The sequence below is a fragment of the Rattus rattus genome, chromosome 17 (genome assembly GCF_011064425.1).
Source record: "Rattus rattus isolate New Zealand chromosome 17, Rrattus_CSIRO_v1, whole genome shotgun sequence".
Classification (NCBI taxonomy): Eukaryota; Metazoa; Chordata; class Mammalia; order Rodentia; family Muridae; genus Rattus; species Rattus rattus.
This window is the reverse complement of record NC_046170.1, coordinates 9,922,290-9,945,420: the sequence shown is the minus strand read 5'-3', so window position 1 is coordinate 9,945,420 and position 23,131 is coordinate 9,922,290. Positions and strand designations below refer to the sequence as shown.

Below are 23,131 nucleotides of genomic sequence, written 5' to 3'. Positions count from 1 at the left end.
TTTTGATCTGATGACTAACAAGGCTATCAAATGACTAATGAGAAAGTAGTAGATAATGGGTCACTGTGCGGGACAAAGGGTAATTCATGTGTTGGGTAAGGCAAAAAGAGCCATTTGTGATGGTATTCAGATAGTGACTGGTCTGCAAGTTCGTCGTTGATTAGTTCAGACATTTTTACATAATGGGTTCAGAAAGTGCTCACATCCTCTGCTTTGAACCATGAAAAGTAAATGGGAGAAAAAGCAAGAAAAGTGAACATGGCGATACTATACTCTACCAGTAGGCAGCAAAATGTAGCAACAACTGGAGGTATTGCACCTAATATTGAGATTTAAATTGTCTTTGCACTAGCTGTGAATTTCAACAAGAAATCCTATCTCTTTATTCTTAATTTTACTATGTAGTATTCAGACTAGTAATGGTATTTACCATATAATATTGTTACAACAGATCACACAAAACTTGTGTTGTCAAACCTGCCAAATGTATGATGTTTGCATAATATGCACTTTTTACTTGGGAACCCGTACTAGCTTAGTTAAAATTAAAAGTACTATTCTTGATTGTACATCTAATCAACTGGAATGTGTTCTAGGTTATTGATTCCCCAGCATGGCTCCTGGAGCATGGTTTCTCATAAAAAAATTTTTTTTAAAGATGTATTTATTTTAGTTATATGAGTACACTGTTGCTATCTTCAGACACCAGAAGAGGGCATCAGGTCCAATTACAGATGGTTGTGAGCCACCATGTGGTTGCTGGGAATTGAACTCAGGACCTCTGGAAGAGCAATCAGTGCTCTTAACTGCTGAGCCATCTCTCCAGCCCCTCTCATAAAAATTTAATTCAGGTCAAATTTGCAACTATATTTTAATATCTACAGTATAAAAATTAAAAGATGTAGTTGAAATTAATTTTAATTATATACCTTATTTAATATAATGTATTATAAATTATGGAATCCGTTATTGTTTTGTACACTTTTAAAGTGATTCTACCTGGCAATATTTTAAAAAACGGTATGACAGATGGTAGTCAAGTGATTGCAATGGAGGAGATACGGCACCCACTCTAAGCATAGCGAAGTGAGAGGGCTATGTTGTCAATTATTATACCGAAGAGCACTGGATGGAAAATTATTACAAGGAGAGCACCATGGCAGTGGAATTGTTATTAAACTTACTAAAAATGGTTCTTGTTAAAAGGTTGCTGAAAACAGACTATTAAGTGTAGAAGTTGAATCTGATCTGATGTCAAGGGTAGGGCAATCCTTGCTTACCTAACTTAGCAAGATATTGTTTTTGTTTGTTTGTTTGGTTTGTTGTTTGTTCTAAATTGGATTTGGACGTCTAAAAAGAGATTTCTAGGGCATGGCCCTAGAAAATTGAAGGCTACAAATCAGAGACTGTTTCAAGACTTGTCAGAGAGCATCTTTGTTAATAAGTTTGTGGGTTCCACAGTAAATATATGTTTGAAATTCTGGGTATATTTTACATTCACAGTACACATAAGTTTGGAATGGTTACCTTTCATACATTCATAGCATAGCAAGGCTGTTGGTTTGAACAATGGAGGCAGAGAGAGAGAGAGAGAGAGAGAGAGAGAGAGAGAGAGAGAGAGAGAGAGAGAGAGAGAGTCGAGTCCTAGAGTGACACACAATGCAGCCAGCTTTGAGAATGAGATTTAAAGATGCCTTTCTCCATAGTGTGTCATTTATTGTTGCTTTTATTAACCTCTAAGGTGGATATGATCCACAACTCCACGGAGAATGCCATACCACATATTCGTTCTTTTTCATGCTTCAATCTTCTCAGGGCTTATAAAGGCATATGAATTTTATAAGAATGGTCTAATATGAGGGCAGTTTTTTTAGATCAGTATTCCATGAATTTTTAAACCCTGGTAATGAATCGTATTGCTATTTAAAACCTAGCATATGTTTCCACAAACTAATGTAAAACTGTAGTTGGGAGGAGAAGATAATTTGACTTAAATCCACTGGAAGATATCAAAGAACAACCCCGTAATTAAATCTTGGATATCTTAAATGTCCTTTTGGATAAGTTTCACAGGAACATGAGCTGCAGGTTCAGTGTGCACTGCTTCTTAACCTTCTAAAGCATGCACTAATTATTTCAAGATAAACTGGACTCTGGAAACATCAAAGGGAACACTGTCTTTTTTTGCATCTGAGTGGGAATTACATTTCCTAACAACCAGCACAAAGGCTATTTTATTCATGGGCAGCTTCTAGACTTTAAAAACATTCACGAGAAAATGTAACCGTACACAAAAGCCATTAGTATCCCAAAGGGACGGATTGTGGTTTGTATTTGAGGAAGTTCACATAAAACTCAAGGTCTTAATACTCCTTAGAGGTCTCCCAGGGCCCATAGTGACTCTTGAAAAGCCTTTTATTTCTTCAACATATGTAAATCGCAAAGGGTGAAGTCAGTGTGATTTAAAGCTAACATCTTCTTAAGAGCTGAAAGGAGACAAAGGGTTTATTAAGTGAAGTGGCAGAGGAAATTGACATTCCAACATTTCAACATAATGTGATCAAGAAAATGGAAAATAATAATTAGATGGAAAAAATTAAAAGTTCAGCTCAGAATGTACATCACTCTTAGTCTACATCTGATTCTTTCATTTAATTTACTTGGCATGCTTCCTTCTATCAAGGGAATTCTCAAACAAGATTTGTTCGATAAAAGGATATTCATGAGATGGCCTTGGAATTGGGAGTTCACAGTGCAATTTATGCACAACTTTTTTCAATACTTTTATCTGATTGGGAGAATGCATAATTTTTATTGAGCCCATATAAACTTTTCATAAATCACGTTGTCACTTGGCACACAATAATCATCAACGATGCTGATAGTTTAACATTTCTAACTTTCTCAATACATAAAACTTTTCATGAGGGTTTGGGTGACTGTACTGTCTGTGTGTGTGTGTGTGTGTGTGTGTGTGTGTGTGTGTGTGTGTGTATATATATATATATATATATATATATATATATATATATACATACATACAGTGGGAATGATGCATCAGAGCAGATCAGCTAGCAGAACACTAGGCAGGCAGCATGCAGGAGTGTTTGCATTCTCAGAACTTTCCTTTTCCGTTTTTATATCTATCCTATAAATGGGAAGATGCTGGCTCTATTCAGGGAAGATCATTCCTACACTTAATTGACATGCAGGAAGTGCCTTCACAGACGTTGCATTAGTGTGTTGACTAACCTAGAATCCTCTTCATCCAATTACATTGAAAATCCAAATTTACTGATTTAGGTATATATGGAAATAACGAGGTGTATAGATAGATCCCAAATGTTCAATGGGCTTTATCAAGAGACCCTTTTATTCCTAAGTTTCCAAATAGAATAAAGCCTGATAAGGTAAGGAATGTATATGTCTACTATCAATTGTATGGTAATAAATGGATACTATAATATATAGTAATAATATATAGAGATACTGTATATGTAAATATAATAGATAGTATCGCTTCTCGGCCTTTTGGCTAAGATCAAGTGTAAATATAATAGATAGTATAAAGCCTCAATAAATAGGAATGGTAAATAGTGAAATATGGTAATAAAAATGGAAATTGGTTTTCTGTTTATTTTCATCCATATCTGTGTCTACCTATCTCCTATCTCTTTATCTAGGTCAGAGAAGATTTTTCAGATTTGATTTTCTTCTGCAAGGTATGTACTATGGATAGAACTTACTATCAGTATCCCTCTGATCCACCTTGAGAAGTATGCTTACTTTCTTAAATGTTTGATTTTAGAATTTTTTTCCTAGAAATATTCTTTCGTATCTGTGCTGAGATAAAGATGTATATCTTTATCCATTTAGTTGACATTATGCATCCTGAATGGGTCCATGTAGAATTTAATATAGAAACTTTTTTTCAAGGTTTTGATAGCTTGACCAAGGACAGAAATTTGCAATTCATATGAAGTAAATAAATTAGTACATATAACTGTAGATATTATGATTTTATTAGCACAGACAGATTTGCCTGAAACATTCTTTTATAAAATGTTACGATCTATCAAGGGAAATTTCAAAGGAAAATGTAAAAATATTTTTGAAAGTTGGCATATCTAACTTGACATTTTCTAAACCACAATTACTAAATTGTATATTTTGAAATCCAGGTGTAAGAGTTGAGGAGTTGTCTCTACAGGCTAAGAGCTTGCTGTGTGAGGGCGAGTAAGCATGCAAGCAAGCATACCTCTAATCCTGAAAAGAGGGAGGTTAAAACAGGACATCCCCAGAGAAAGATAGGGAGCTCTAATATGAACCAGTGAGCTCTGAGTTCAGATGACAGGTTTTGTCTTGCATTACAATATGAAGAGTGACTCAGGAAGGAAGTAGACATCAACATCTTGTTTTAGCATGCATATTCACAGACATGAATGAATACCTGAGCACATATATGAACCAATCAATGCAAACAGACATAACAACCGGAACACAAATGAACACATGAGAAAATTAATTTGCATAAAACAGAATAATTGTGCTCATTGTTCATAATGCAGATGCATATGGGTGAATTACCTGTGTCTTTGAAATAAATCTATTCTGTTAAGAAATTTAACATAATTCTGTAAATAATAAACACCTGGTTTGTATAATTTTGAAAAAAAAGTGTATGTTTGATGTGTTGATTATCCAGTAGCTAATGGTAAGCCTGAAAAACAAAATGCATATCCAAGTAACTTCCTAAGGACTGAACAGGTATTATTTGTTATTACAAAAATTTGTAAGCAAAAAAAGACCATGGATTTGAAAGACAGTGAGGAATATATATGGAAGTCTTTATAGGAATGAAAAAAAAAGGAGAAATAATGTATTTATATTATAATCTCATACAATTTTAAGAAACATGTAATAATGCATCTGTTTAATAATCTTATTTTTCCCAATATGTGGTAGTAAAATAGATGTGGGTGAAGAGAGCAGAAAATTGTATTCACTTTTTAATGAAATTGAATTTAATTTTTAATGTCCTCACTGTTGTAGAAAGGTCTGTATTCAATGATCCTCTCTGAGACAATGGAAACCCCTGAAAGGATATGCGGGTACCTGGCTCACATAGGCCTGCTGAGATATCAGCTCATTAGCAGCAATTCACACAAATGTTTGTTTGACAGGATTTCTAACCCACAGCACTGGCTCTCATTTATCACATGACCCAGAGGAATAAAAACAAGGGAGAAGATGGAAGGGGACTTTAATAACAAGCAATCGGGACTCTTCCTTAAATAGAAAAATGAATAAACATTCATATATTGTTGAAAAAGTAAATATTGGATTATTTCTTTAAGCACTTACTAAGATAATTCTAAAAACTGGCAGTATTTGCTCTCATTTAGTTTTTCAAACACGACTAAAAACTCTAGAAATTAATATAAACATGACCATTCAAGAAGACAGCAAGACTACAGGACATCTTAAAAATGAGTCTGAATGTTGCTTAGGACTCAAAACATGATTGGATGACTATATTTAAGTGTCAAAAATCTGTTTTCTTGACTAAAGCAGAAAGGGACAAAAAATGGTTGTACCAAGGATGAGTAATGTTGGGAGCAGACACAAGCAAAATTTCCCTTGCTTGATGAAATCCTGTAGGACTCACTGAAAGAAGCATTTGCTTTATCTATATTTATCCTCCCAACAGCAACAGTATCATTTTTCACGTTTGTTTGTTTGTTTTTTGTTTGTTTGTTAGTTTCAAACACTTGTTACCTGCATCTTCATGGGAATTACATTTACCTTTGCCATCTTTAAACCTGGAAACACACCTTACTAGCTATAAACACATGCATAATTTTAATTTTGACATCCGCGTGCAGATTTTTGTCTCCCTGCCCACATTCACCTGCATCTAGAAGTCTACCACTCTTTCTGTTTCCCATTCTTATTCTGATATTTCACTAGATAGAGTTGGTGATGAAGACAATACCCATAAATTTGGTTGTCTCACTTTGCATGGTCAGAATGTATACTGGAATTTGTCTATAGCAAGTACCTAATTTAAAAAAAAAGAATGAAAACATAGGTCTATTCTTCTAGGCTATGTATATTTACAAGTGCAGGAATCTGTAGCAGGCTGATGACTAATTCACAAAATTTCAGGTGCATAATAAAAGAATAACAGAAATTAGATTTTTTATGCTTTTGATAAAGGAATATTTTTCCAAATTGAATCTTTTTATTCACCATATATTACCAAGCTAACACTCAATCAACATTGTCACATGAAATATTTTTTGAATTTTTTATTAGATATATTTCTTTACTTACATTTCAAATGTTATTCCCCATTCCCGGTTTCCTGTCCATAAGCCCCCATTCCATCCCCTCCCCCTCCCACATATGGGTATTCCCCCTATACATCCCCCTTATTGCCTCCCCATATTCCCCTGCACTGGGGGTCCAACCTTGGCAGGACCAAGGGCTTCCCTTCCACTGGGGCCCCAACAAGGCTATTCTCTGCTACATATGTGATTGGAGCCCTGGGTCAGTCCACGTGTAGTCTTTCTGTAGTGGTTTAATCCCTGGAAGCTCTGGTTGGTTGGCATTGTTGTTTTTATGGGGTTGCAAGCTCCTTTAACTCTTTCAATACTTCCTTTAATTCCCCGTAAGGGGGTCCTGTTCTCAGTTCAGTGGTTTGCTGCTAGCATTGACCTCTGAAGTAAGTATGCGTTTTGTGATCCTCATGTAATACCTGGACATGCTCTGGATGTGTCTCTCAGGAGAGATCTATATCTGGTCCCTTTCAGCATGCATTATTTAGCTTCATCAATCTTATCTAGTTTTGGTGGCTGTATGTATATGGGCCACATGTGGGGCAGGCTCTGAATGGCCATTCCTTCAGTCGCTGCTCTAAACTTTGCTTCCATATCCCCTCCTACGGATATTTTCCTCCCTTTTAAGAAGGCGTGGGAGCATACGCATTTTGGTCTTCGTTCTTCTTGAGCTTCCTGTGGTCTGTGGATTGCATCTTGGGTAATTAGAGCTTTTTGGCTATTATCCACTTATCAATGAATGCATACCAAGTATGTTTTTCTGTGATTGAGTTACCTCACTCAGGATGATATTTCCTAGTTCATTCCAATTGGCTATGAATTTCATGAAGTCATTGTTTTTGATAACTGAGTAGTTGTCACATGAAATTTTTAATTCCAGGCTTGAATTAAATTTTTTAGTAAGTATGTGTTTTGTGATCCTCATGTAATACCTGGAAATAAGAGAGGTATCCTAGAGACAGCATCTTACATCTGTGTAATACTTTAATGACTTTAACTGTAATCCAAAAGAGTCCTTACAGCAAATGTAAGGACTTACTCTTTGGTCACTTCCTTGAGTTCTGGTGATGACTGTTGTAGTAACATGGGCACTTCTTGATATAGTGTAGAATAGATAGGTTTTTCATCACAATCCCCAGATATATGCTTGAATGTCTGAAAAAAGACAAATTAGTAAGACAGTTACTTCACACATTATATATATACATATATATATATATGAAAGAAAAATAAAGGGCTTCAGGGACTGATGCATATGAGTAAACCATGAGTTATTTTTTTTCCTTTCTGTAGTTTACAGTTGTTTTTATGTTCCAGAGTTTGAACACATGACCTTATGTGCAGCTTGCACTATACAACTAATTTAAGACCCAAACTCTGTGCCTGTTTGTCACTCATGTGTATATATAGATAGTGTCATTATGTGTGCAAATTTTTATGTGTGACATGTGTGTGCAAATTTTTGTGCTGGCATGTTGTTATGTTCTTCTATTACTCTACAGTTTAATTACTGAGGTAGAGTCTGTCACTTTAATGTAGATCATGCTATTTCTTTTAGTCTGCCTGAATTAGGAATTCCTGGTATATGTTTATCATATGCTGAGATTACATGCATGCTATAATGTTTATCTGGAATTTAGGTAAGTGTTAGGAATATTGTTTCTTGTGACACATGTGTGGCAAGCTCTTTAGCCACTGAGACAACTCTCCAAACTATGATGGCCCCTTAAAATGCTATTGTTGTCAAAGAAATGATATTAAGAAGGAAATTCTGTTCAACATGAATTAGCTAGCAGGTGTTGGCTCACACTTCTTGTGTCTGACACTGGGCAGCTTATTTTAGACATACTTAAGTAGAGAACAATTTTAGAAAAAATGTACTTGTAACAATTATTTTAATCTCATGAGCACAATAAAGATTAAGGCATAACTACATGGAAATATTTTTGAAAGGACATATGACCTCTAACAAGAGGAGGGGTTTTATAGCATGGGGGGTCTATGGAATGCTTTGTTCTTTGTCATACAAACAGAGTAGAGGTCACTAGGTTATAATGTATAAGTCATATCTCCTCTACAGATGATGTATTCATTAGGGTATCAATACACCATGACCATTGCAACTCTTATAATGGAAAATATTTAATTGAACCTAGTTTACAGTTTCAGAGGATTAGTCCATTATCAACATGGTGGGAAGCACAGTATGCATACAGGCACACATGATGCTGGAGGAGCCAAGAGTTCCATCTCTTGATTTGAAGGCAGCAAGTAAAGACTATGTCATACTTGTCAGACTTTAGCTTATATGAGACTTCAAAGCCCACCTTCACAATGACACTTTTCTTCCAATGAAGTCACACCTATTCCAACAATTCCACACCTCTTGACAGTGCTATTTTGTATGGCCAAACATCCAAATCCCTGCAGATGAGTTCTATTGACTGAGAAGCAATGCTTATGTTTAAGATATTGGGAAGGTGATAAGCATAATATTCTGGAGGTGGGGGACTAGAGTGTCACGAGGCTGTACAGATTGAATAAATTACCAGGCTACTAAGAACATCTATCTATTCTCTGCCTTCTTGGTGGAAAATAGGTTAATACCTCCCTTTTGCTGAAGGACAAGCTTTTGGACTTTACATTTTTGGTTTCTCTACTATTTATATGAGATTTTAATAACCTTATGTCATCTACATGACTCTGCTGGGTTTCCTATATAGTAAGATTAATGCAGAAGTGAGTAGCTATGGACAAGAAGGATTGTACAACACCGTTTTATATAATTGTAGTGAAATGAGGACTCACGTGGCTTTTGGAATCAGATTCCTATTTTCCTTTGTCTTTGATGATAAGGATGACTTTCATTCATGGTATAGGGAGAAAGAGCTTTTTCTATGCTTTGTAAGATGATTTTACAGCCAAATCAAATGTATTTGTGTTTTGGATGTATAGATGTATGTATGTGTAACAGGTTTGTACCTATTTACCACAGAAAGAAGATGACGTTGAGTTTTTTGGAAATGGAGTTGTAGACAATTGTTCACTGCCTGAAGGGGTGCTGAGAATTGCATGGGGGCTTCTACAAAAGCAACAAGTGTTCTTTACCTGCAGGAACATGTCACCAGCACCTGTTCTGGATAATAAAGAAGACCTCTACTCTAGATGTGCAGGTGTGAGTGCTTAGAAATCTGTGATTTGTCCATTGTGAAGTAACCATATCAAAATATTCTTTACTAAAACCAAGTAATAATTGACCTGACATTTTTGTGACCACCCAAAATAATTCAGTGACCTCACACACAAAAGAGACATGTATAACATAAATATATATGTTATACATATATATATATGTATAACATAAATATATGTGTTATACACACACACACACATATATATATATATATATATATATATCATGATAATGGCTTTGATTCTTTTGAGTTTTTTCTTTCCCAGTTTAAATGAAATCCAACTAAATGGCACTAGAGCACATTCTTCAAGTTACTTATACAGAAATTCAAGTTTAATTATTTTTTTTCTTCTAATCCAACTCCTATGAAACTCATGAAGTACATTGAAATTCAATGTACAGTGTGAAGCATTCCCTGATCTATTGTCAAATTGATGGCCCCACAATTTTCCTCAAATAAACAGGCAGGACTTTCAGATGATTTCCGAGAATGGTAAAGGACAGGAAGAGGGATTTTAATAATCTTGAGCACATATACAAAGAATCTAAAGTGACTCATAATCAGACAACATAAAATCTTCGAAAACATGCCTTTCTCCTACAGATGTGAGTTATTTAGTTTTATAATTACTTGGCACAAATAGAGTCATTTTGGAAGATCAAAATTCAGTTGAGAAAATTACCTCAATAGCTTAGCCTAGGCAAGACTGTGGCACATTTTCTTGATTGATCAGCAATCAAGACTGCCTGTGCTAGAGGTCCTGAGTACTATAAATAGGAAGGTGAGCAAGCCATGATTTACAAGCCATAGCAGCATTTCTCCATGGGCTTTTGTATCAGTTCCTGCCTCGGGCTTTCTGTCTGGAGTTTTGCCCTGCCTTCCTTCAAAGATATATGAATCCTTTCCTCCGTAAGATTCTTTTCTTGATGGTATTTTACCACAGCAGTAGAAACCGAAGACGAATTGATAACAGATCATGGGGCATTGCCTTCCCAGATCTGACCACATGTTTTAGGGATAGTTGTGGGAATTTGGGCATGAAAAGTTATGTTTTCCAAATCATAATGTGTTATTTCATAGGATTTTGGAACATAAAAGTGATGAGAGGATGCAGACAATGGAGGGATTACTTGTGGAGTTTCAGAGGGGAGCAAAATATCTTTTGGGGCATTTGTGTGATATTTTTTACTAAGAACCACCACTAACAGGAAAACTTTGCTTTCCTGTGACAATCAAAGCTGGTTATCTCAGTGCTGGTTAACCGGGATAAAGAAGCAGCTGTGATTAAGAAGGGATCTGCATCATTGAGGTAAAATCTTCTAGGAGTGTTTCCTCCACGTCAGCAGAAAGACGCCGTGGTCCAAAGGGTACATCTCATGCTTGCAGGCAAACTTAGCAATGTATATGTCACACAAGTCATACTAGTTTTAAAAACAGAAGGGGTCATGGAGAGTGGCTGAGTCTCTGTTTTGTTTTGTTTTTTTGTTTGTTTGTTTTGTTTTGTTTTTTGTTTTTTGTTTTTTGTTTTTTGTTTTTTGGGGGTTTTTTTTTGGTCAGGATAGGAGTACAGTAAGAAAGGCAAGAGAAGGTCATAATGAAGATGCTGCCTCAGTTGTGGTCCATGCACCAGGACTGAAGGAATCATGAAAAAAAAGTTGGGGATTATCATAGTGTAGCAGGGTAATGAGAACTCAGAGAAGCTATTGGTGAAAGTTCAACTCAGTTGCAGCACAAAACAAAGCATTTTGAAGATCCCAGCATCATGGGATGATCACCAAAAGCTACAGCAGCTGTGGTGTGGAGCTGACTTAAACTAAAAAGAAAAGGTGGGTGGAAAGTGAGGGGCAGAGTCACAGAAGGTGCCACTGCCAAGACCTTTGGAACTAAATTCTCTTAAGTCCCATAAGTGTGACACTAAGATATTTATAATGTTGGAGATTTAGAGAGGCTTTGCAGTTTTAGAGGCACTTTGGATATTTAAAATGATATTTAAAATAGACTGAACTTTTAAAGTTTGAAGTTTGAAATATTGTAGGACTTTTACAATTTGAAATAATGTTTTATACCGTGATGTTGAGACTTATGATATCATGGGAAGTAGGGCCACCATGTTGGGTTTTTTGCTCATAGTGTTTTATCATAGCAATAGAAACCCTACTAAAACAAGACCAAGTCAAGTTCTTCCTTCATAACACCCATGGCCAAGTTTTCACAACTCTGAAGCTGGACTCATGTTAAGTAAAATGATAGTGCAAGGCCTGGAAAGGTATAAGTTTCTAACAGATCATCAGGAATTTCCTTGTTAGCACCCATTTTATAAGTGGTAAATATTTATGCAAGACAATTAGATGGGTTATAAAGTGTGTTGCTGCTCAATTAAGACACTACTACTTTCAAATGCATCTTTTATTTTTGAAAAGTTGTGGACATCTTAAGATGTTTTGTAGCTACTATTGATATCTCTAAAGTAAAAGGGATATGTATTTCATTTTGTCTTGTTAGGGTTTTGATTGGGTAAGAAACATCATAACCACAGAAACTATTACAAATGAAAACCTTTAATTGGGGGGGGGGGTGTGCAGGTCAGAGGTTTAGTCTATTATCCTGGCTGGAAACATGGTGGTAATCAGGGGGACATTCTTCTAGAGATGGGCTTGTGAGTTCCACAACTTCATCTCAGACAACAGACTCAGACAGTGAGACTTCAGGCAGGCTTGAGCTTCTGAGACCTCAAAGCCTGTCCCCACAGTAACACATTTGCTCCAGCAAAGCCACGCCTACACCAAGGCCATACCCACTGCAGGAAAGCCACACCCAAAAGTAATGCCTCCCCTATGGGACAAACATTCAAACACGTGAGTCTTTGTCAAGGAAGCATTCCTATTCAGACCACCAAATCCCACTCCTTTGCTCCCGTAATCTTGTAGCTGTAACATAATTCAAGACACATTTAGTCCAAATTCAAAAGTTTCCATAATCTAAAAGAGTCTCAAACTTGTATGAAAAGGTCAAAGTTCTTCAGAGACTGATCCAATTTCTTAATTGAGGATCAGACGGGGTGGAGTAGGGTGGGTAGGGCCAGAAAAGGAAATAACATTTGAAAAATAAATACATAAACTATCCTATAAAAATCAAAATGAAAGAAGCAGACTACAACATATTTCCAACATATAATGACATGGGATGTACATTACCATCCCAAAAAAGAGCATTGTAAGAGAGCGTAGACTGAAAACCAGCTAGGGGAAATTCCCAACTGTGTTTCTCCATGTCTGTTACAAACTTGTTCTTCAGATCCCCAACTCAGTTCAGTTTTGTGGGCTGAATAGGCTGTTTCCATTCCCTGTTAGCTGCTTCCCTCAGTAGGTATCATATGACTCTGGCATCTTCAATATTTTGGGGTCTGCAAGACAACCTGTGCTTCGCCTTCAAAGCTGTGCACAATGGCCTTGCTAGGTCTCCATGCAAAGGTGACTCTGACACATACCTACCTGCCAGTTTTCTTTGGCTGTGAAGGGGCATACCATAGCCCCATTCTTTTCTCCATGACTCTAACACTAGAACCATGTTGCAAAGCTGCCACATTCTGCTGGGACTGGAACACGGCCCCCTCGTTCACATATTCACTCATTTTGTTTTTGATGGTTTCCTTTACTGCATAAACTTGCCTGTTCTGAAACTCCGTCTATACATTAGCCTGGCCTCAAAGTCAAAAATCTCTCTGCCTCTGGAGTGCTGATATTAAAGATGGAGCCCACTCACACTGCTCTAAGCTTTTCTTTAATTCCATTTTACAATTTGGAGTCTTAGCTAAGTTGGATCTTGCCCTGGGTTCACCCCTCCCTTTATTCCATTTAACATCAGGCTTTCCTTTAATCTGTTTATCTGATTGAGCACAGGATTTAGCTCCATTCCACTTTCTTGTGTCTCCCTTCTCCTTGAACTCCACATTTGTATCTCTGCTTGCTCAGCTTGAATGTTTTCCTTATAGGTCTTGTAAGCTTGAGCACTAATGGCCACACAATACAGTGGTAGGTGGTTCAGAAATGTCATCTGTCAATGCTGTTAATCCATAAGTCTTCAACTTACTTTATACAGATGTTTGGAGAAGGGCAGAGAGCAATCACGTGTTCTTTTTTCCTTCTTGAAACCACTTGAGCCAGACCCCCAGAGTTCAAATCACCCTCAGCACCACTGTCTAACAAGCTTCTACTTGTATTGCCTGACTTAAAGCATTCAATTACTTTCTAGTTGAAATTCTCCAATTTGTCCACATTGCTCTAAACAAAAGTATGGTACAACATATCAAAGTAATAGCCCAGTGCCTGGTACCATTTCATGTCTTAGCTAAGGCTTCTACTCCTGTGAAGATACACCATGACCACAGAAACATTTCTGAAGGAAAACATTTAATTTGAGATGGCTTATAATTCAGAAGTTTAGTCCATTATCATGATGCAGGGAAGTATGGTGGTATACACACAGACATGTTGCTAGAGAAGGAGCTGAGAGTTCTACAACTTGATCTGTTGGCAGTAAGATAGGACAATGACCAACACTGTGGAGGCTTAAGCTTCAGAGATCTCAAAGCCTGCCCCACAGTGACACACTTCTTTCAACAAGGCCACATCTACTCTGAGGCCACAACTCCTAAGGTCAAGCATTCAAGCAGATGAGTGTATTGGAGCTATTTATATTCAAACTACTGCAGATAGAGCCATTATAATTAAATGGAATGCACTGTGACACACATTCAAAAGAATACAATTATATTCACTTCATTGCCTTAAGGTTCACTGCAGAGACACAGAGCACTGAGTGGCATATAGGGCTGATCATAGGCAGGAAAGATGAAGAAAAACTTTTGCCCACATGATAAACCAAAGATCAGATTAAGTGCCTGTTCCTAAGCTGCTATTACATTATTACTGCACTTAATTTTACAAATTGTAGGTTTTGTCTACTCATGAGTATAAACTTGAATACTATCTCTAAAACTATCTTTCTTTCTTTCTTCTTCTTCTTCTTCTTCTTCTTCTTCTTCTTCTTCTTCTTCTTCTTCTTCTTCTCCTCCTCCTCCTCCCCTCCTCCTCCTCCTCCTCCTCCTCCTCCTTCTTCTCTCCCCCCCCTCCCTCCTCCTCCTCCTTCAACTAAAATGATATGGTTACAATTACAGTAGTCTCTCTCTCTCTCTCTCTCTCTCTCTCTCTCTCTCTCTCTCTCTCTCTCTCACACACACACACATACACTGCCCCCCACCCCAAATATCCATGAGTGATCCTGAATTTCAAGTTTACAAAATAACAAGGCTAACACTGTGTACAGGAAAAGCTGTTTCAGAACTTCAGAAGCCAGACTAATTATGACCTCTCATGGTGATCCTGTCTGTGCTCAGCCATGGAGTCCATCTTGCCAGGTACAAATCCACCTCTGTCTGCACCACCGGGCCCCCTTTGAAAACCCCAAGGTCCCCTCTTTTGCCCGGTAGACACCGTAATCATATCCTCCTCTGTCTCGTGGATCATCTCCATAGTTTCCCCACATATGAGAGGCTCCTGGTCCCCCTCCTGGACAATCTAGCTTAGGTGCCTTACACTAGTTGCTTTCATTTCTCCAAAGGAAGTTCATGTTCTCACATTTAGGATTAGGACACATCCAGTCCCCAGCACATCACTGTCCTCCAACTCCACCTCCCCCACTGGGGAATCCTCCTTGGCTACCGCCACCTCCATAGTTTCCATGGCCCATGGGTCCTCCTCAACCTCAGCCTTCACAACCATTTCCACCATTCCAATTGAAGTCAGCTTGGTGAGTAGCAAGTGAAACTTTAATAGGATTCACAGAGAATCATTTACCATCGAACTAGTCGATTACAGCTTTAACAGGAGGTAGGTTAACAAATGAGACTATTGCCTCACCCTTCAAATTCCCAGTTTCCCTGTCTGTATACAAATTAATCATAGGCTGTCCAGTTTTCTTGTTTGTCTTAATAATTCCAATCTGCTTAAAGTAATAAGACAAAGGTTCAATTGTAACATTCTCACCTCGGCCTTGCATGAAGATGGTATTGTTGTCTGAAGTGTCCTGTTCAGAATCATGACGAGATCCTTGATTCCAAGGACCACCAAATTTATTAAAGCCACCATGGTCACTTCTGCCCGTGCTGCCTCTGCCTCCTCTGCCACCTTCATGGCCTTTGGCTTCATAGCCACTCCTGTAGCCACCACCACTGCCATCACTCTGATCCTGATTGCCGTAACCACCACAGCCACCACCGCCACTCATAGAGGACTGATCTTGGCCCTAGTTGCCTCCACCACCCACTCTACCACCTCCACTGCTGCTGTTGCATAGGTTCTGTTGTCTATAACCCTGAGGTGGGTTCTAGGAGCTTTGTTGCTGTTTACTATAGCCAGACGGTTGCCTCTGCTCTGGGGCTGCCCATAGCTGCTGCTCTGAGAACTGCCACCATAATTTCCAGAGGTGCTGCTAGGAGCTGATTTTTGGCCATAGCCAGGATAGGAGGACTGCTGCCCATAAGAACACTGGGAACTTGGTCTGCTGCCATAGCCACCAGTGGAACCATATCCCTGGGGAGCTGACTGAGTCCCATAGCCTGTATTTTGGGTCCATAAGAAGAACCATAGGTGCTCTGATAGTATCCTGAAGTAGCAGCTGATTGGCCATAACCACTGTAACTCTGCTGGCCATAGGGCTGATTGCTCTGTTGGGAGTAGCCCTGCCCAGGCTGGGTAGGATAGGCTCTGTAGCTTTGACTTGCTTGTTGGATATAGTCATATGAAGCCATGTCTGCACAAGTGTGCACAGGCCATAACTAACAGGATTTAAGACAACTGCACAGGGAGGCCGTGAGGACTGAGCCTCATTTTTGCTTCTTAACTCCTACTATTCAAGACATTGGCTTCTTTTACACCTAATGTATAGATTGACTAAAATAATAAAAATTAACTAAAAAATCTTTTTCATGTGTAGCTGAAGAAAACATAGTATCACTCTGTTTTCAAGCAAGTTTTATTCAAGCTGTGAAGATAACATACAAGTATTAGATATAAAATGCATTACAACAAAAGCAAAATACAATTTTTATGATATATATATATATATATATATAATTGCGTTATGTGGGGATCAAGAACACTTGAGAATATCAGTTCTCTCCTTAAACTATGTGGTTTAGGAATAATATTGCCAGAATTTGAAAAAGAAAAACAAAAAAGAAAGAAGGAAAGAGAGGGTAGCACACACACACACACACACACACACACACACACACACACACACACATGGAAGGAGGAAAGGAGGGAGAGAGAGAGAAAGAGAGAGGGAGGGAACAATAAAAACAACAAAAAAGATTTATCAACCCATCTCATTAGTCCCGAAAATCTTTTCAAAATAAATTTCAAATAAAATCTATATTATTTCAAGTATACTGCTAGATTGTTTTTAAAATCCTTAAAAGCCAGAAGATTGGGAATAAGATGTAATTGAGAGAAAACTTGGGTGGGGTGGAGAGGAATATAGAAAGGTAGAATTTGATTATGTTTCATTGAATACATACATACATTACTCAAAACTAAAACAATAATAATAAATTAATAATGAAGTTAAATTTTTGAAATCATAGAGGAGATAAAGAATACCCAATAATCTTATTTGAATAATTTAATATGTATGTCTTGAGTTTTGGGAAAGCAATGAAAATTTCTATAACATCGCTGTTAGGGAGATGGTTCAGGTTTTAAACACAGAGATTGCTCTACCAGAGAACCTGGATTCAATCCACCAGCAATCACATAGTACACATAATGTTCATCAGCTGACTCTAATTCCAATACCAAAAGATCAGTTATCTTCTCACCTCCTCAGACTCTAGGATAGTGGTGTACAGACATATACCTCTGCAAAACCAATAGTACACATCAAATTTTAAATATTTAAAAATGTTTTACAAGTCCAAATATGTATTATAACAAGAAAGATCAAAATATGATTCATAAATTTTAATCACTGATAAAATTAATATAGATATATTTTTATGTATTAAGTAGAAAAGATCAAAATTAAATATATAACAATAATTATATAGTTTTGGTCATGAGCACAAGTACTGTGTAATTGTCAACACTGCCACAGTGTGTTTAAAGCATCAAGAATAAAAATAAATAATGAAATATCCATGCATGATTTATTCTTTGAATTAATTGCCCCATTTATGCTCTTATTTTAAATTTATGTTATTTTTTTTAATTTAAATTCTATAGATTTCAAGAAAAAGGCATAAATCTAGACAAAACCTTAAATGTTCTGTCATTTTCTATACAGCTTGTTTATGTCTATTTTGTAATTATTAATTCACATTTCCTTGTTTCTGTTCAGAGCTTATAATTATATATACATATTAAAGAGATGAGCTCTGTACATCAAGTGAGGCAACTATGGATCAAAGAAATTAATCCCTCAAGATTTCCATAAGAGCTGGCTTTTTTGACTATGAAGAAAAAAAAAGAATATTGTTTTAGTAGTAGTATAATAAAATCATATCTTCCTTTTAGATCCCAGCTTCTTCCCCAGCCTCAGAAAAGATATTTTTGTAGTAGAAAACATGGATTATATGTTGGAAAAGCCTTTAGAATCATGCAATGCATCAACAAATTAATTAATAGATTAGCAATCTAAGGCATTATTTTCTTCTGAAGATGTCTTATACAATATTGCAATGTAGGGAGTTCATGTGTTTATTAATAATGATGAAATGAATAATCCCTTACATTAATACAGAGCCTTGCAGATCACAAGGCACACTAACACCTTTGATTTCAGTTAATTCTTTCAAACACCATGTAAAGGAAGCATGGTGGATTTTCATTATCCCTTCTCTATCTGGGAATAAATTGAGGGTCACTGGGGTTAAACTAATGCAGAAACTTTCACAGTCAGAGAAGAGGTGGGTAAAGTCTTTTCATCCAAATTCTTTTCCTCTTGCAATTATTTTTTAAGCAAGTTAACTTTCATCAAGCACAGAAACAAGCTATTAATTTGTCACTGCTTTTATTGATTAAGATGGGCACTCACATAAGTGAATTATAAACTCTTTCAGCTCGGCTTATATAATATTTCAGAAGTAAGTCATGCCTAATATTCCAAAGCAGTAAACAAAGCCTAATATCATGTGAAGCCAGAGGTTTCAAAATGAGTATAGATTTCTGGAGCACAATTTCTACGCAGAATGTGAAAATAATGCCAAGCCTTAAGAATAAGGATCTTTGTAATTTGCAGAGTGCGTTTTACTATGTGTGCCATGGAACTGTTTACTGCCCTTTTTTTAATGTCCCTCAACATCCAAAAGAAGTACTCTTGCTTTAGACCACTGTGCTTTAGTTCTGACTTTATGTGGCATGACTCTACTACACAGATACTAACCTGACTTTTGCTTTCTGTGCAGGAACCAACTAGCACCTACTGAGTTGAACCCATCAAAGTGGAAATGTAGGTGCTGTAACCTCAGAACCACACCAAGGACAGTGTTCATTCATAAGAGATCACCCAAAATTTTGCAATTTACCAGATTACAGTAAAAGATAGTAAAAGTATAATTTGTATTAAATGTATGGGCCTTGATGAATATTTCTGTAAAACTTCAGAATGTGCTGCATGTTTATTACAATGTTTTATTCTCTATACATTGTGGCCTTAGCTCAGAACGAATATTCATTACATGTGCTCCCCTGCCTATTAGGCCTCATGCCACATGGCTCCATTCTCATAATGCATTAGGAGAGTAAATCTTACGTGAGTGTTATTAGTAGGTTTTATTATCAGATTTTGACTACCCTCTCAGTAAGCATTCTGAAAGAACAGGAAGCGTAGAGAAATAAATATTGATTGTTTCTTCGTATAACACTTCTTCTTTAAATTATAGTGTGTGTAGACCTCAAGGCAACAGTATGTGAGACAAGGGTTTCATGAAAAGTCGAGATCAGATTTTATTAATATTTACGGACTGTGTTTCAAAGAAACACTTAATAAAATGTCTTCCTTGTGCTTGCTGAAATGTTTCTTTCTATATTGAGGAGTGATGTGATATACTGGAATGCTGAAATAGTGTGTTTGTAGATCTACAAACGTTAACAACTCAAAATGGAAAATTCAATGTAATAAATATGCCAATCTTATACTCTTTGAGACAGCACAGTTTTTCCACACAGTACCAACCATTTTTGGAAAAGGTTAAGTTATACAAAAATCTTTAACAGGACTCCCTGTGAAAATCTTGGTAGCTAATGTCTAGAAATCTGAGCTGCTAAAGTAATATCCAGCTTTTTCTGAGAACCAGAGAGTGAAGCTTCTGCATAATTAATTTCTATCTCAAGTGACTTGATTAACATAAACTTCTTATTCTAATCACTAGCAATTTTGATGAACTTCTTATGTACAGTTGATTCTGTAATTTCACCTAAGATGTACAGTGCATGGCATTTTCAGGCTTGGTTTTGGTTTTCTTTTTCTGTATGATCTTATCCAGAATGGCTGATTTTCTGATTGTGTAACTCACAGTACTGACCACAGCTAGCTAAAAAGAGGAAAAAAGGGAAATAAGGGAAATGCTTCTTCTAATTCACGTTTTCTTTCCCTAACACACACACACACACACACACACACACACACACACACACACACACACACAAACACATATACACACAAACACATACACATGTGCTCAAGTATGCATACACAAACACACAGAGACATAATGTGGTGTGTGTGTGTGTGTGTGTGTGTGTGTGTGTGTGTGTGCATGCGCGCGTGAATGTGTTGGTCTTTATGGAAACATAACACATAAGGAAACCAGAAGAAAACTTAGTGGAATAGGTACTCTTTCCTTCTTTACATGTGTCATAGGATTTGAACTCAGGCTTTTTGCCTTGCATAACAAACATTTTCCACAGTCCAGCCAGCTTTCTAGACCAGTTTTCAGTTATTTTTAGCTTAAGTGGACATCATTTTCCACCAATATACTAATTTCTTAGGCTTTTGTGAACCTCGTTGCAAGATTTGTCCAAATGATAACCCTTCTTATACATCCCTCTTTTGCCACATCTTTTTTTTTTTCTTTTTTTCGGAGCTGGGGACCGAACCCAGGGCCTGCGGTTGCTAGGCAAGCGCTCTACCGCTGAGCTAAATCCCCAACCCCTTTTGCCACATCTTGTCCATCCTTCAGGTTCAGTTTGTCTCCCTTTTTAAAAAATTCCTTGATTTACCGCCAGACTGGAGCTTTGTTACCAAAATTCTGGACCACCAAAAACAGCCTCCTATCCCTGAAACATGATCTCCTTAGAGGAAGGCTTATTGTCTCTAACCTTCTCCCTTAACTGCATGACACTCATCCATAAAAATAATTTTATCACAAGTCAGTCCATAGCCTTGAACTATAATTGTCTTTAGGTAAACTTACAAAGTGAATGCATGACAACGTGGTCTAGGCTCACTTATGCCTTTCCTTAGTGCTTATGTAGTGAGATAATTTGTGCAATTATCAAAACAATTTTCCTGGGTATGCAAAACTTGATTTAATTATTATTTACTTTCGTGCATTCAAATATATCACTCCATACTTTTCTGGCTTTTAGGCTTGTTGTTTTTGATTAAGTTCACATGCATTTGCTATTAAAGATGAACATTTTTTTTTAATTTTCCTCTTTTTTTTTGCTTTTAGTACTGTTTCATTGATTCATTATTTTAAATCTCAAATTTGTAAATGAGTACATCTGTGGTCATGTCTATTGACAGTCTAAGTGTCTCATGCTTGCCTGCTCATCCCTATATCTAAGTTTAGCATATTTTTGACATAATTTTTATTTAGATTCTCTGTACCTTGAGTTCATATCTCTTCTATTTCTTCTCTCCTGTGAGGCCTAAGATTTGCCCTGCTGTTTGCATTCTACAGGGCTGGAATATTGCTACCACGCTTATTTTGCCCTCAGTGATGTCTGATTTATTATTTTATTGATCTTGTCCATCATCCCTCATATCCTTTCTTGTGCTTTGAGACTTATGGATGATGCTTTCATTATTTGATACATTGTTTCATTTTTTTATCATCCCTACTTGTTATTGTAACCACACATTCAATATTTGTTGTTCTTTTCTTCTATGCCACTCACGTTTTTATTTCTGTGTTATTTTCTCATTTATCATGTTGATTTTCTCCTCTTCTAGCTGACTTCATATTCTTTGTCCTAGATTAAATTCATTTACTATTTTTCTTTGTATCCCCCTTGAAGTCAGTGAGGGACTTCATTATCTTCCTTATCCGACATTCTTGGGTTTGTAAATTGTGATTTTTACATTTCTGGATTTGGTACCACTCCTAACTTTCCTTGAGAAAACTTAGTGATCAACCTTTCCTTAGGAGCTCAATCACCCAATACAATGAATGAAGGAAAAACAAATGGATCGGGAAAACAAAATGAAATCATGCAAGATATAGAAATATATAGAAATATGCTAAATATTTATTAAAACAAACAAATAAGCTACCAAAGATGCTGGAACAGAAAATGGGAAAACTAAAGTAGAATATCCTATGAAATTAAAAAAATAAAAGTAAATATGGAAATGGTTAATAAAGCAAATGAAGAAAGAAAGATGATTCCACATAAAATATAAATGAAGTTAGATGAAAAAATAAGACTTTAAACATAAAAGATAACGGAGTGAGAAAACATGCTATTAAGCAAGTATACAGAGAAAAGTAGAAGATAAATTAAAAAGTAGAAGAGATAAAGTTCCAGATATTGAGCAAGTTCACAATAAATAAATACTGCAAAAAAAGTGAATAAAATTAGAAAAGTGATCTTTTATTTTTGTAAGGGCTCAATTCCAATACTACAATGGAATGGGTAGAGAGCAAACAAGATCAATGGAAATCAAATCCTGCAAAATGTAGAAACTTGGTTAAAAATTACTAAAGCCTGCAAATATGTGACCAAGGATGTTATAATAGAAAAATAGAAAAATGAGAAAGTTAAAATTCTAGGTGTTACATTCAATTGAAAAAAAAATCTACTCATGGCCACTCAGAAGGGCAGCATCTCCTCTCACAATGCACTTTACTGTCTTGTCCAAGTCTCAGGAAGAAACTTTTATCAGTGTTGTATCTAGTCATACTGCTTTCCACAACGGCTCCCCAGGGCCACTAGAGCATTGGAGTTATAACAATGTAAATTCACCATCCCTGATGAAATATTTTAATTCCTGAAAATCTTTCTATTTTTTACATTGTTTTTATGTATGGAGCTTCTCCTAATACATTTCTACATTGAAAACAGAATTCAAATATCATCTGGCGACATGCAGTTAGGACAAATTGTGTAGTTTCTGAGTGAGGACTTTATACATATTGGTGGCTAACCAGTAAAATATACATGTGCTTTGATTCCTAAATAAATTGATTTAGGGCCATCTAACAAATTCCACTATTTTCTCTCAAACCAAAAGTAACATGAATTACTTGAAACTTAAATAGAAATATGCTTTCTCCCCAACCCTATTCTCATCTGCCTCAGTGACACTGGA

The 23,131-nt window shown here is 36.6% G+C and overlaps 1 pseudogene; it reads right to left on the bottom strand.

The window, feature by feature from the left end:
- Nucleotides 1-14,895: 14,895 nt before the first annotated feature.
- On the bottom strand, nucleotides 14,896-16,343 carry LOC116886600 (annotated as a pseudogene).
- Between the last annotated feature and the right edge of the window lie 6,788 nt (nucleotides 16,344-23,131).